General features: G+C 47.1%; 1 protein-coding gene across 4 annotated transcripts in view; it reads left to right on the top strand.

Annotated features, from left to right (window-relative positions):
- The window catches only part of SEMA5B (semaphorin 5B), a 146,766-nt gene that overhangs the window by 27,386 nt on the left and 105,611 nt on the right, over nucleotides 1-13,769 (top strand). For 2 of the 4 annotated variants that reach the window (XM_072122082.1, XM_072122083.1), the window contains exon 2: nucleotides 13,324-13,383. The exons of 1 other annotated variant lie outside the window; for it this stretch is intronic. The gene's annotated coding sequence lies outside the window, so the exon portion shown is untranslated. Of the gene's footprint in view, nucleotides 1-8,401; nucleotides 8,423-13,323; nucleotides 13,384-13,769 lie in introns of those variants that run through there. One more of the 4 variants, XM_072122084.1, reaches the window with a different exon arrangement.

The raw sequence follows: 13,769 nt of genomic DNA, 5'->3' as shown, positions 1-13,769 counted from the left end.
GGGATGTCACACAGGTGCACGTCTCGTTATATCCCTGGTAATGGGATGTCACACAGGTGCACGTCTCGTTATATCCCTGGTAATGGGATGTCACACAGGTGCACGTCTCGTTATATCCCTGGTAATGGGATGTCACACAGGTGCACGTCTCGTTATATCCCTGGTCATGGGATGTCACACAGGTGCACTTCTCGTTATATCCCTGGTCATGGGATGTCACACAAGTGCACGTCTCGTTATATCCCTGGTCATGTGATGTCACACAGGCGCACGTCTCGTTATATCCCTGGTCATGTGATGTCACACAGGCGCACGTCTCGTTATATCCCTGGTCATGTGATGTCACACAGGCGCACGTCTCGTTATATCCCTGGTCATGTGATGTCACACAGGCGCACGTCTCGTTATATCCCTGGTCATGTGATGTCACACAGGCGCATGTCTCGTTATATCTCTGGTCATGTGATGTCACACAGGTGCACGTCTCGTTATATCTCTTGTCATGTGGCATCACACAGGTGCACGGCTCATTATGTCCCTGGTCAGGTGATGTCACACAGGTGCATGGCTCGTTATATCCTTGGTCATGTGATGTCACACAGGTGCATGGCACGTTATATCCCTGGTCTTGTGATGTCACACAGGTGAATGGTTTGTTATATCCCCGGTCATGTGATGTCACACAGGTGCACAGCTCATTATATCACAGAGAGTAATCGGAGGTGTGTGTTATAATGCAGGCATGCACCTGTATGACATCTCATGACCAGGCACTGGTGTTTATCCGCAGGAAGTAAACATTGAAGCTTCCTGTAGAAAGACAGCAAGCAGAGATCTAGAAAACCCTAAAGGGATACAGAAAGTTTATTGGAAACTTGTATAACTTTTCATTACAGAACCAACAATCTTTGCTGAAATTGGACAATCCCTTTAAGATCAGTGAGATGTCAGGGAGGTGGGATCCTTCCGCAGCGCGGTGTCACCTCCATCCTGAAATATTTATGACCCCGCAGTCAGGAGTCAATTAATTGGTGGATTTTGTGTGTCAGTAAATGGGGGCAATCTCCCGGCGTCAGCAGGAAGGGACGTGTCACCGCGAAAATGGAAAGTGCGCAAATCACGGCAGCGGCTTCTATCCCGTCAAGCACGTCCTGCGTTAGAAAGCGCGGCGGAGAGATGGCGGACGTCCGTGACGAGAACCATTAGCCTGATTTACTGACGCACTCACGGCTGATGAAATGTGTGGGTTGTCATGCGGAGTAACTAACCGCCAGAAAAACAACTCCACAGAAGTTCATCACCAGCCTCTTAACCCTTTGCCGCGGTGACGGCGCCACTTCACAAGGAGTTAATAAAAGCAGAAGCCACTGATTTATCTGCGTTTGGCAGCGCCCGCATCTCAGACGCCAACACATCTCCGCCTGGATCTGCAGCCGGACAGAGAAGCAGGCAAGCATGGGGTGACATCACCCCACGTAGAGTTTCCTCACTACGCTCCAACCCACCTTCTATACAGGTAACCACACTCAGAACCCACCTTCCATACAGGTTCCCACACCACGCTCCACCACCCATCTACTATACATGTTCCCACACCACGCACCACAACTCACCTACTATACATGTTCCCACACCACGCTCCACAACCCATCTCTTATACAGGTTCCCACACCACGCTCCACCACCCATCTACTATACATGTTCCCACACCACGCACCACAACCCATCTACTATACATGTTCCCACACCACGCTCCACAACCCATCTACTATACATGTTCCCACACCACGCTTCACAACTCACCTACTATACATGTTCCCACACCACGCTCCACAACCCATCTCTTATACATGTTCCCACACCACGCTTCACAACCCATCTACTATACATGTTCCCACACCACGCTTCACAACTCACCTACTATACATGTTCCCACACCACGCTCCACAACCCATCTACTATACAACCACACCTGTAACCACACATAACTCACCTACCATACAGGTTCTTATTCTGCACTCCACCATCCACCTGCCATACAGGTTCCCACACCATGCTCCATAACTCACACGCAATATATAGTTCATGTTCCCGCTCCACAATCTACCTGTAAAGAGGTGCCCACACTGCGCTCCACAACATACTTGCAATACAGGTTTCCACACCGTGCTCCACAACCGTGCTCCACAACTCAATTGCCAAACATGTGCCCACATTACGCTCCACAACCCACCTTCTATACAGTATAGGTTTCCACACCATGCTCCATAACCCACCTTCCATATAGTACAGGTTCCCACACCTTGCTCCACAACCCATCTGCCATACAGGTTCCCTCAATGTGCACCACAACCCACCTTCTATACAGTACAGATTTCGACCCAATGTTCCACAACCCACCTTCCATATAGTACAGGTTCCCACACCACGCTCCACAACCCACCTTCCATACAGTTTCCCGCACCACAACCCACATTCTATGCAGTATAGGTTTCCACACCCCATGCTCCACAACCCACCTTCCATACAGTACAGGTTTCCACACCACACTACATTAACCCACCTTCCATATAGTACAGGTTCCCACACCATGCTCCACAACCACCTTCCATATAGTACAGGTTCCCACACCGCGCTCCATAACCACCTTCCATATGGTACAGGTTTCCAAACCACGCTCCACAACCCACCTTCCATATAGTACAGGTTCCCACACCACGCTCTACAACAAACCCCCTCACCGTGCTCCCCAACCACCTTCCATACAGTACAGGTTTCCACGCCACGGTCCACAACCCACCTTCCATACGGTAAAGGTTCCCACACCGCGCTCCACGACCCACCCTCCATATAGTACAGGTTCCTACACCACGCTCCACAACCCACCTTCCAAATAGTACAGGTTCCCACACCTCGCTCCACAACCCACCTTCTATACAGTACAGGTTTCCACACCACGCTCCACAACCCATCCTCCATATAGTACCGGTTCCCACACCTCGCTCCACAACCCACCTTCTATACTGGTAACTGCACTGTGCTTCACAACCCACTTGCCATCCATGTTTTCACATTGGTCTCGACAACCCACCTTCCATACAGGAGTATGTCCAGGAACCAGAAGGCGCAGGATGAGCAAGTGTCCCTTATAAGTTGTGATGACACTGTGTCTGTAGCTGATATTTAGCAGCTTGTATCCAGCGCTGGCGCAGAAGTCGCCGGTCCCAACGCACCTCCTGGCATTTGTCTTCTGTCACCTCCAGCAGATTAGATTTTCCCAGAAATGATGAGAACGACCTGAAGTGTTTCCACACCATGACCCCGAACACCAAAATGCAGAGACGCCCCCGGCCGACCCCCCGATCCTGCCACCACTGCTGCAGTCACAGAGAATTGTCTAGACTGGATTTAACTGTACCAAACCATCAGCGGAGAGCCGGACTAACCATCCACTGATTTGCTACAATGTATCAGTCTGGAGTCCAGGAGGCTCATGCATTGTCTCACCTCTAGACACCACTGTAACAGATCTTCAGCTGAGAGCAGAACTAGCTATGATGTGAATGTGAACAAAGTTTTCTTATTCACGAGAACCTAAAGCACTGCTCAGCCTAATCCTCCTGATTCACATATAGAATGCCAGAACTTATAAAAGCAGAACAGGGCAGTAACTGTGGGATGAGTCAATTGGGGTTCCCCTTGTAGGACACTTGGGGGCGCAGTCTAGTAAATAGTGGGGTACGGTCAGTGGGCATTCAGATCAGGGTTTCTGGGAAAGCTGGGTGGCTCGGTGTCCGCCTGTCACAGTTTGGGCTTGGGGGACCTGCATTAGTCGCTTCCATTTATTGGTCCTTCTCAGGTTTAACCCTTCCTGTGCTCCTATCATAGGTTCATTACTCTCGCACCAACGTCCATTCTCCGGGACGGAAAGGGTCAATGTCGGGCGGTCAGGGGTAGCCGCTAATCATGGCGCTGACCCGAAAGACTTTGATAATCCGTTTTATTGGGTCGCAGCGGGCGCGTTGGTCATTGCGGCTAATTCTTCATTTACTGCTGGGCTTTTGTTTGGGGTGGACTATGGACTGGCAGCGGCCTCTAATCCCCCCACACCCCTCCCCCGCTTTGGCTCTGTTCACACTGCGCGTTCATCCGACAGAGCCGCAGAATAATTATATAGAATTACCGTGTATCCACCGCTGGAGGAATCGGAAATAACTGCACATCAATCCACATAGCATCGCCAGAAAACGGAAAGCAAAATGTTACACAGCGATTAATATCGGGATCACCGGCCCTTTAAGAGGTGATCTCCTCCATGGAGAATAATAATCATAAGAGCAAAACAAGAGCGCGAGGCCTGCGCCAGGGAGTACGGGGGATGGCGGTGTCCCACGGGCGCCCATCTGTTCCTGGAGCCTCCCATGCCATCGCACTCTGTGTGCACAGGATGTGCTTATCCGTGGTGATACAGCGTGATACCATGTATCCCATCTGCTGCCCTGTGACAAGACCTCAGTACCTGCGCCTGGATACATGGTATCACACTGTATCACCACGTATCACACCTCAGCAGCTGCGCTTAGATACATTTTATCATGATGTATCACCATCTCCCCTCTTGTATTTCTGTAATATACGTAGTATATATATAATATTGCTACATGGTGCCATGTGATACCGCCATACATAAACATAATGGGGCTCATTTACTAAGGGTCGCGGTCAGCACTTTAGTCGGACTGTGCACCTTTTTCAGGGATTACACGGCTTGTACAGGTGTAAGAAGTGTCTGTGCTGGGATTGTGTCGCACTTGACCCTGTTGACCAAGAGAAAGAAATGGTGGTCGTGCCGTCGGACAATCCGATTGATTCGGACTGAGCGCGGGATTTAACTTTCAAATTGTGCCCTGCAGTGCACACATAGTACTGCCCTGTGGTGCACACATAGTACTGCCCTGTGGTGCACACATAGTACTGCCCTGTGGTGCACACATAGTACTGCCCTGTGGTGCACACATAGTACTGCCCTGTGGTGCACACATAGTACTGCCCTGTGGTGCACATATAGTACTGCCCTGTGGTGCACACATAGTACTGCCCTGTGGTGCACACATAGTACTGCCCTGTGGAGCACACATAGTACTGCCCTGTGGTGCACACATAGTACTGCCCTGTGGTGCACACATAGTACTGCCCTGTGGTGCACACATAGTACTGCCCTGTGGTGCACACATAGTACTGCCCTGTGGTGCACACATAGTACTGCCCTGTGGTGCACACATAGTACTGCCCTGTGGTGCACATATAGTACTGCCCTGTGGAGCACACATAGTACTGCCCTGTGGAGCACACATAGTACTGCCCTGTGGTGCACACATAGTACTGCCCTGTGGTGCACACATAGTACTGCCCTGTGGTGCACACATAGTACTGCCCTGTGGTGCACACATAGTACTGTTTGTTTGGAGGCTTTCAGGTGGAGTTCCCCTTTAAGTTGTCCCGGGCTCGTTTTGTATGGATGAATCACCAGTCATAGAAGCCGCACATCAAGAGAATCACTGGAAATACTGAAAATTCAGCGCTCTGGAAAATGTCTATTATTGGAGAACAGGAGATGATGGGAACGGCGCGGAGTTCGTTTCTTGTCAGAGGCACTGGAGCATTTTATTTTACCTATTTGCCTTTTTTTTCTGTTTATTTATCTGTAGATAAAATGAGAATAACCCGACCACAGGAGGCGACCAGAACTACCATAAAGGGGAAATGCACCAGCAGAATAGTGAGTGCAGCTCTGGAGTATAACACAGGATGTAACTCAGGACCAGTACAGGATAAGTAATGTCATGTATGTACACAGTGACTGCACCAGCAGCAGAATAGTGAGTGCAGCTCTGGGGTATAATACAGGATGTAACTCAGGATCAGTACAGGATAAGTAATGTCATGTATGTACAGTGACTGCACCAGCAGCAGAATAGTGAGTGCAGCTCTGGGGTATAATACAGGATGTAACTCAGGATCAGTACAGGATAAGTAATATCATGTATGTACAGTGACTGCACCAGCAGCAGAATAGTGAGTGCAGCTCTGGAGTATAATACAGGATGTAACTCAGGATCAGTACAGGATAAGTAATGTCATGTATGTACACAGTGACTGCACCAGCAGAATAGTGAGTGCAGCTCTGGGGTATAATACAGGATGTAACTCAGGATCAGTACAGGATAAGTAATGTCATGTATGTACATAGTGACTGCAACAGCAGCAGAATAGTGAGTGCAGCTCTGGAGTATAATACAGGATGTAGTCTGGGCCGCTCATTGTTTTTTATGGCTGTGGTTTCCTCTGTTGTCTTGTGGTCGGAGGACACGTCGCTGTATAATGTAGTGTTGAGTCTTTCATCCTCCCGGCACAGATTCGGCTCTTCACCCGCAGGTGTTTGATCTGTACAAGGAGCGGGGGCTGAGGAGCGCTCTGTGGCGGCCGGGGGGTCGGATCAATCAGGTTCTTGCAGTCTTTATAGAATTAATCTGCGCTCGGCTTCTCGTAATATTTTTAGAAAACAAAGACTTGTCCCAATGCTCCGAGGTAATTTCTCCTCTCAGTGAATTCTGTAATTTGGATCTGAACCTTCCTCTCGCAGGGATTCACCTCGCAGGTTTAGTTACTGCTCAGTTTGCCGGGCGCAAACCGGAGAAAATGCGAGAAAAAAACAAGGTGTAATCGCCCAGAGGGACGGAAGCTGTGATAGAAAGTAATAGAGAGAAGAGGAACATGTGAGAAGTCCTTGGGTTCTGCTTCATCAGTTAGTTCTGGACCACATTTCCCAGGATATTCTGTATATGGCTGATCGGTGCTGTGAGATCCGGGTGTATGTCCGTCCCCATGGCGGTGCCACCAATGCCAGTAGTAGGACTACCGCTTACAGGAAAGGCCAACTGTAGTAATCTGCATTTTGTGCATAGAACATCAGGTAAGGTGTCTGATCCGTCATTCCGGCCTCTCCCATGTTGGTTTTGGCGGCGTTGATGGAGGTGAACCCGTACACAGCCTCCGCCATTGTCCTGTGTGACCATCAGAGTCCTGGTCATGGCGGTGCGTTAGTGGGGTCTCAGATCTCCCCCATTGTCCTGTGTGACCATCACAGTCCAGATCCTGGCGGTGCATTATTGGGGGCTCAGATCTCCCCCATTGTCCTGTGTGGACAGCACAGTCCAGATCCTGTTGGTGCGTTAGTGGGGTCTCAGGTCTCCCCCATTGTCCTGCGTGACCATCACAGTTCAGGTCCTGGCGGTGCATTATTGGGGGCTCAGATCTCCCCCATTGTCCTGTGTTACCATCACAGTCCAGATCCTGGCGGTGCGTTAGTGGGGTCTCAGATCTCCCCCATTGTGCTGCGTGACCATCACAGTTCAGGTCCTGTTGGTGCGTTAGTGGGGTCTCAGATCTCCCCCATTGTCCTGTGTGATGGATTATGGTTCCGTGTGGTTGGCTGGAGATAATTAGGATGGATTTGGGTTTGATCTTCCGTCCTCTGGAGACTGGGAGCGATGGAACTTCATGTATTTAACACGAAACCTCTAAACTATCTCTCTCCCCATCGTGACGTGTGATCCCAGGGATGAGACCCCTCTGAAGTGACTGATATTCACTGACTGCAATCAGAGAATGTGAAACACGGAGAACTGTCGCCATTCATGTCTTGGCGTCTCCGGGATTAGCAGCGCTAAACTCTATTATTAATATCTCTGATTCCATTCAGTGAATAGGAATAATCCGGAGCAGGATCTGTAGCTACGACTGGGGTTTGCTACAATGTATCAGTGCAGCAGGACAATCTCTTCAGTTCTGCCCCGATACATTGTATCAGTCTGGAGTCCGGGATTATCCCACGGAGGATTCTCTAGACTGGATGCAATTGTAACAAACCCTCAGCGTCTACGTGTCTTTCTTGTTCTGGACGATCCCTTTAAGCTTCACATAATACCTACCCCCTCTAGTGATCAGGGCTCAGCGGTAGTTGAAGGGTTAATTCTCATCAGCTCCGAATCAATTGTCTCCGAGTTTAGAAGAAAACAAACACTTTGATTTTCTTTGTTAATTTTGCGCCGGCGGCGTCTTCGGATAACATAAAAACCTTGTTAATCAGAAGTTCTGCTTTTATCCGCGCTCGTGGCTCCCGGCGGCGTTGTGGCATCTCGCAGCAGATGTGCGCTCTCCATATATCACCGCACAAAACGTGTGTGGACGACGCCCTAGAAAGTGCGCAGACAGATGTCAGCGCAGGTCGTGCACAGGACATGGCGGGTCAGGACGTGCGTGGATCCGTGAATGTGCAGCGCTCTTTTATCCGATGATTATGACCATCTGCCCTCCGTCGCCGCCGCTGGGATTTATCCTCCTGTTTTCTGCTCATTTTGGCGTAAGTTCTGGTGGCGGGGGAGGGGCAGGACGCTCCGTACATCCTCCCTAATTAATAGAGAATAATTTGTAGCGGCTGTTATATTGTAATTCATCCGAAATCTATGGGGATCTAGGGAAGGAATACGACTGCCTGAACGGATTGTACCCGGGGGAGATGAGCGGTGACTGAGCGGCCGCTGCTCCCCCTGACTCGCCTGTTACTAGCTTCATGTATTTATATGTTCTCTTGGCCTCTTACACTTCACTTTGTGTCTAGTAATAGTTTGGGGGTTGGGGGGGGGGGGATAATGTGCTCTAAATAGTGTCTGGATATAGAAGCCCTAGCAGCACCTTAAGGGGGTCCAGCGCGGTCCATCTCCCCCCCCCCCCCCTCAGTACTGGGACCTTCTCTGGATTTTCTTTAGTGTAGTCAGATCCCCCATTCTTAGTACAATGGTCTATTCCAGAGCTCTCTCCGCTGGTCATTATGGGGCAAACCACTGTACATAGACGATGGGGAGAGGGGGTCTGACTACACTACTCACTTTAGAGATGTTACTGTAGGAGTCCCTGGACCCCAGGTACCACAGAACCAGGGGCTACTTCTTTAGGTTAGTACATTTTAGGACAGCCCAGCATAGTGGGGTATCCTAATGCCTGGGGGGTCCTCCTGCACGCTCGGCCTCTCTTTGGTCCCTTTGCCCCCCTTCTTGGATGCTTGTCTCTCCCTCATTGTTTCTGACCTGAATTCCCTGCTCTTTGACTGGATGCGGCTCAGATTTGAATGATAAAGGGATCGGGCCGGGGGCTGTCCCCACAAGAGGGGCACCGAGAATTTTTTTAGATTTTTTTTCATGCAAATCCCTCATCTTGTGATTATCCTCATCACGGCATTAAATCCCAAATCATCTGAGTCCCCCCTCCCCGATCCTCCATCAGTGAATTCCCAACAACAGAGACAGGTCACATTCCTTAGGTGAATAGACAAGGGGGCGTCACCCAGCTTTCCACAGACCCTCAATGAACTCTGGATTGTTACATCCCTTGCACCTACTGCTTTACTGTAGAGCGGAGGTTCATGAACCAGGAGGCCCAGTATGAACATTTCATGTGACTCTCTATAATCTGTGTACAATGTATCATATGTCAGACCCATTAACCCTTTATAAACTCGGCAGCAGAACTGTGGGATTGTAGAAACAAGAGAATTCTCCATAGGGAATTGTCCGATAGAAAGCACAAGTTTCCCAGAATGTATCAGACCAAACCCAAAATAAGCAGCCGGGGATCGTGGGAAAAGGGAACGAGAGACAAATCATGGAATTTATAATGGAAGTTTACAGGGAGGCACAGACTGACCATACAGCCCACTGCTATAACCTGGGCATAACCCATATATACATATGTCACACATCTCTGTATATAGTGATACAGAGCTTGCTGCAGCCGGTATAACCTGGGGATCTCCTGTATATAATGATATATGTACAGCCGGTATAACCTGGGGATCTCCTGTATATAATGATATATGTACAGCCGGTATAACCTGGGGATCTCCTGTATATAATGATATATGTACAGCCGGTATAACCTGGGGATCCCCTGTATATAATGATATATGTACAGCTGGTATAACCTGGGGATCTCCTGTATATAATGATATATGTACAGCCGGTATAACCTGGGGATCTCCTGTATATAATGATATATATACAGCCGGTATAACCTGGGGATCTCCTGTATATAATGATATATGTACAGCTGGTATAACCTGGGGATCTCCTGTATATAATGATATATGTACAGCTGGTATAACCTGGGGATCTCCTGTATATAATGATACATGTACAGCTGGTATAACCTGGGGATCTCCTGTATATAATGATATATGTACAGCTGGTATAACCTGGGGATCTCCTGTACATAATGATATATGTACAGCTGGTATAACCTGGGATCTCCTGTATATAATGATATATGTACAGCTGGTATAACCTGGGGATCTCCTGTATATAATGATATATGTACAGCCGGTATAACCTGGGGATCTCCTGTATATAATGATATATGTACAGCCGGTATAACCTGGGGATCTCCTGTATATAATGATATATGTACAGCCGGTATAACCTGGGGATCCCCTGTATATAATGATATATATACAGCCGGTATAACCTGGGGATCTCCTGTATATAATGATATATGTACAGCCGGTATAACCTGGGGATCTCCTGTATATAATGATATATGTACAGCTGGTATAACCTGGGGATCTCCTGTATATAATTATATATGTACAGCTGGTATAACCTGGGGATCTCCTGTATATAATGATATATGTACAGCCGGTATAACCTGGGGATCTCCTGTATATAATGATATATGTACAGCCGGTATAACCTGGGGATCCCCTGTATATAATGATATATATACAGCCGGTATAACCTGGGGATCTCCTGTATATAATGATATATGTACAGCCGGTATAACCTGGGGATCTCCTGTATATAATGATATATGTACAGCTGGTATAACCTGGGGATCTCCTGTATATAATGATATATGTACAGCTGGTATAACCTGGGGATCTCCTGTATATAATGATATATGTACAGCCGGTATAACCTGGGGATCTCCTGTATATAATGATATATGTACAGCCGGTATAACCTGGGGATCTCCTGTATATAATGATATATGTACAGCCGGTATAACCTGGGGATCTCCTGTATATAATGATATATGTACAGCCGGTATAACCTGGGGATCTCCTGTATATAATGATATATGTACAGCTGGTATAACCTGGAGATCTCCTGTATATAATGATATATGTACAGCTGGTATAACCTGGGGATCTCCTGTATATAATGATATATGTACAGCCGGTATAACCTGGGGATCTCCTGTATATAATGATATATGTACAGCTGGTATAACCTGGGGATCTCCTGTATATAATGATATATGTACAGCTGGTATAACCTGGGGATGTCCTGTATATAATGATATATGTACAGCTGGTATAACCTGAGGATCTCCTGTATATAATGATATATGTACAGCCGGTATAACCTGGGGATCTCCTGTATATAATGATATATGTACAGCTGGTATAACCTGGGGATCTCCTGTATATAATGATATATGTACAGCCGCTATAACCTGGGGATCTCCTGTATATAATGATATATGTACAGCCGCTATAACCTGGGGATCTCCTGTATATAATGATATATGTACAGCCGCTATAACCTGGGGATCTCCTGTATATAATGATATATGTACAGCCGGTATAACCTGGGGATCTCCTGTATATAATGATATATATACAGCCGGTATAACCTGGGGATCTCCTGTATATAATGATATATGTACAGCCGGTATAACCTGGGGATCTCCTGTATATAATGATATATGTACAGCCGGTATAACCTGGGGATCTCCTGTATATAATGATATATGTACAGCCGGTATAACCTGGGGATCTCCTGTATATAATGATATATATACAGCCGGTATAACCTGGGGATCTCCTGTATATAATGATATATGTACAGTTGGTATAACCTGGGGATCTCCTGTATATAATGATATATGTACAGCTGGTATAACCTGGGGATCTCCTGTATATAATGATATATGTACAGCCGGTATAACCTGGGGATCTCCTGTATATAATGATATAATTACAGCCGGTATAACCTGGGGATCTCCTGTATATAGTGATATATGTACAGCCGGTATAACCTGGGGATCTCCTGTATATAATGATATATGTACAGCCGGTATAACCTGGGGATCTCCTGTATATAATGATATATGTACAGCTGGTATAACCTGGGGATCTCCTGTATATAATGATATATGTACAGCTGGTATAACCTGGGGATCTCTTGTATATAATGATATATGTACAGCTGGTATAACCTAGGGATCTCCTGTATATAATGATATATGTACAGCCGGTATAACCTGGGGATCACCTGTATATAATGATATATGTACAGCCGGTATAACCTGGGGATGTCCTGTATATAATGATATATGTACAGCCGGTATAACCTGGGGATCTCCTGTATATAATGATATATGTACAGCCGGTATAACCTGGGGATCTCCTGTATATAATGATATATGTACAGCCGGTATAACCTGGGGATCTCCTGTATATAATGATATATGTACAGCCGGTATAACCTGGGGATCTCCTGTATATAATGATATATGTACAGCTGGTATAACCTGGGGATCTCCTGTATATAATGATATATGTACAGCTGGTATAACCTGGGGATCTCCTGTATATAATGATATATGTACAGCCGGTATAACCTGGGGATCTCCTGTATATAATGATATATGTACAGCTGGTATAACCTGGGGATCCCATGTATATAATGATATATGTACAGCTGGTATAACCTGGGGATCTCCTGTATATAATGATATATGTACAGCTGGTATAACCTGGGGATCTCCTGTATATAATGATATATGTACAGCCGGTATAACCTGGGGATCTCCTGTATATAATGATATATGTACAGCCGGTATAACCTGGGGATCTCCTGTATATAATGATATATGTACAGCCGGTATAACCTGGGGATCTCCTGTATATACGGATATATGTACAGCCGGTATAACCTGGGGATCTCCTGTATATAATGATATATGTACATCTGGTATAACCTGGGGATCTCCTGTATATAATGATATATGTACAGCTGGTATAACCTGGGGATCTCCTGTATATAATGATATATGTACAGCTGGTATAACCTGGGGATCTCCTGTATATAATGATATATGTACAGCCGGTATAACCTGGGGATCTCCTGTAAATACGGATATATGTACAGCCTGTATAACCTGGGGATCTATTGCTGGGGCTGACGTGTCTGTGTCTCTCCTCAGGTCCCTGTGGATGACCTCTGGCCCCGGCAGTGAGGATGAGCGTTCAGTGATGTTTTGCTGGTAAGTGTGTGATGTCCTTATTATCGGTGCAGTGATTGTCAGCTCCTGTGGTGTCAGGGCTTTGTTTCTCAGTGGTTACATGTGTTATATCTGGTGTAGGTGATGTCATGTGTGACCTCCCCTGGTTGTGCGAGGTCATATCTGCCGCCATGTTGGTTGCTGGTCGTCCCGCAGCAGATTTGTAGTTATTGGCTTATGTGACTTCACAAACTCTGCTGCAGATTCTTTTGTTCATCTGGATTTAGTTTTCAGAAGTTCCTGCTGGCACTGCCTCGCCCCAGCTCCTGCATGTGATTCCACATCAGGCCTCCAGGGGCCACCGGTCACCCAGCTTTCCCAGAGGTCGCAGGTCGTGCAACCATTAGTCACTACATGTATATATATAT

This window comes from Engystomops pustulosus, chromosome 8, assembly GCF_040894005.1.
Source record: "Engystomops pustulosus chromosome 8, aEngPut4.maternal, whole genome shotgun sequence".
Taxonomy (NCBI): domain Eukaryota; kingdom Metazoa; phylum Chordata; class Amphibia; order Anura; family Leptodactylidae; genus Engystomops; species Engystomops pustulosus.
The sequence above is the reverse complement of the archived record's forward strand: the minus strand, read 5'-3'. Positions and strand labels throughout refer to the sequence as shown.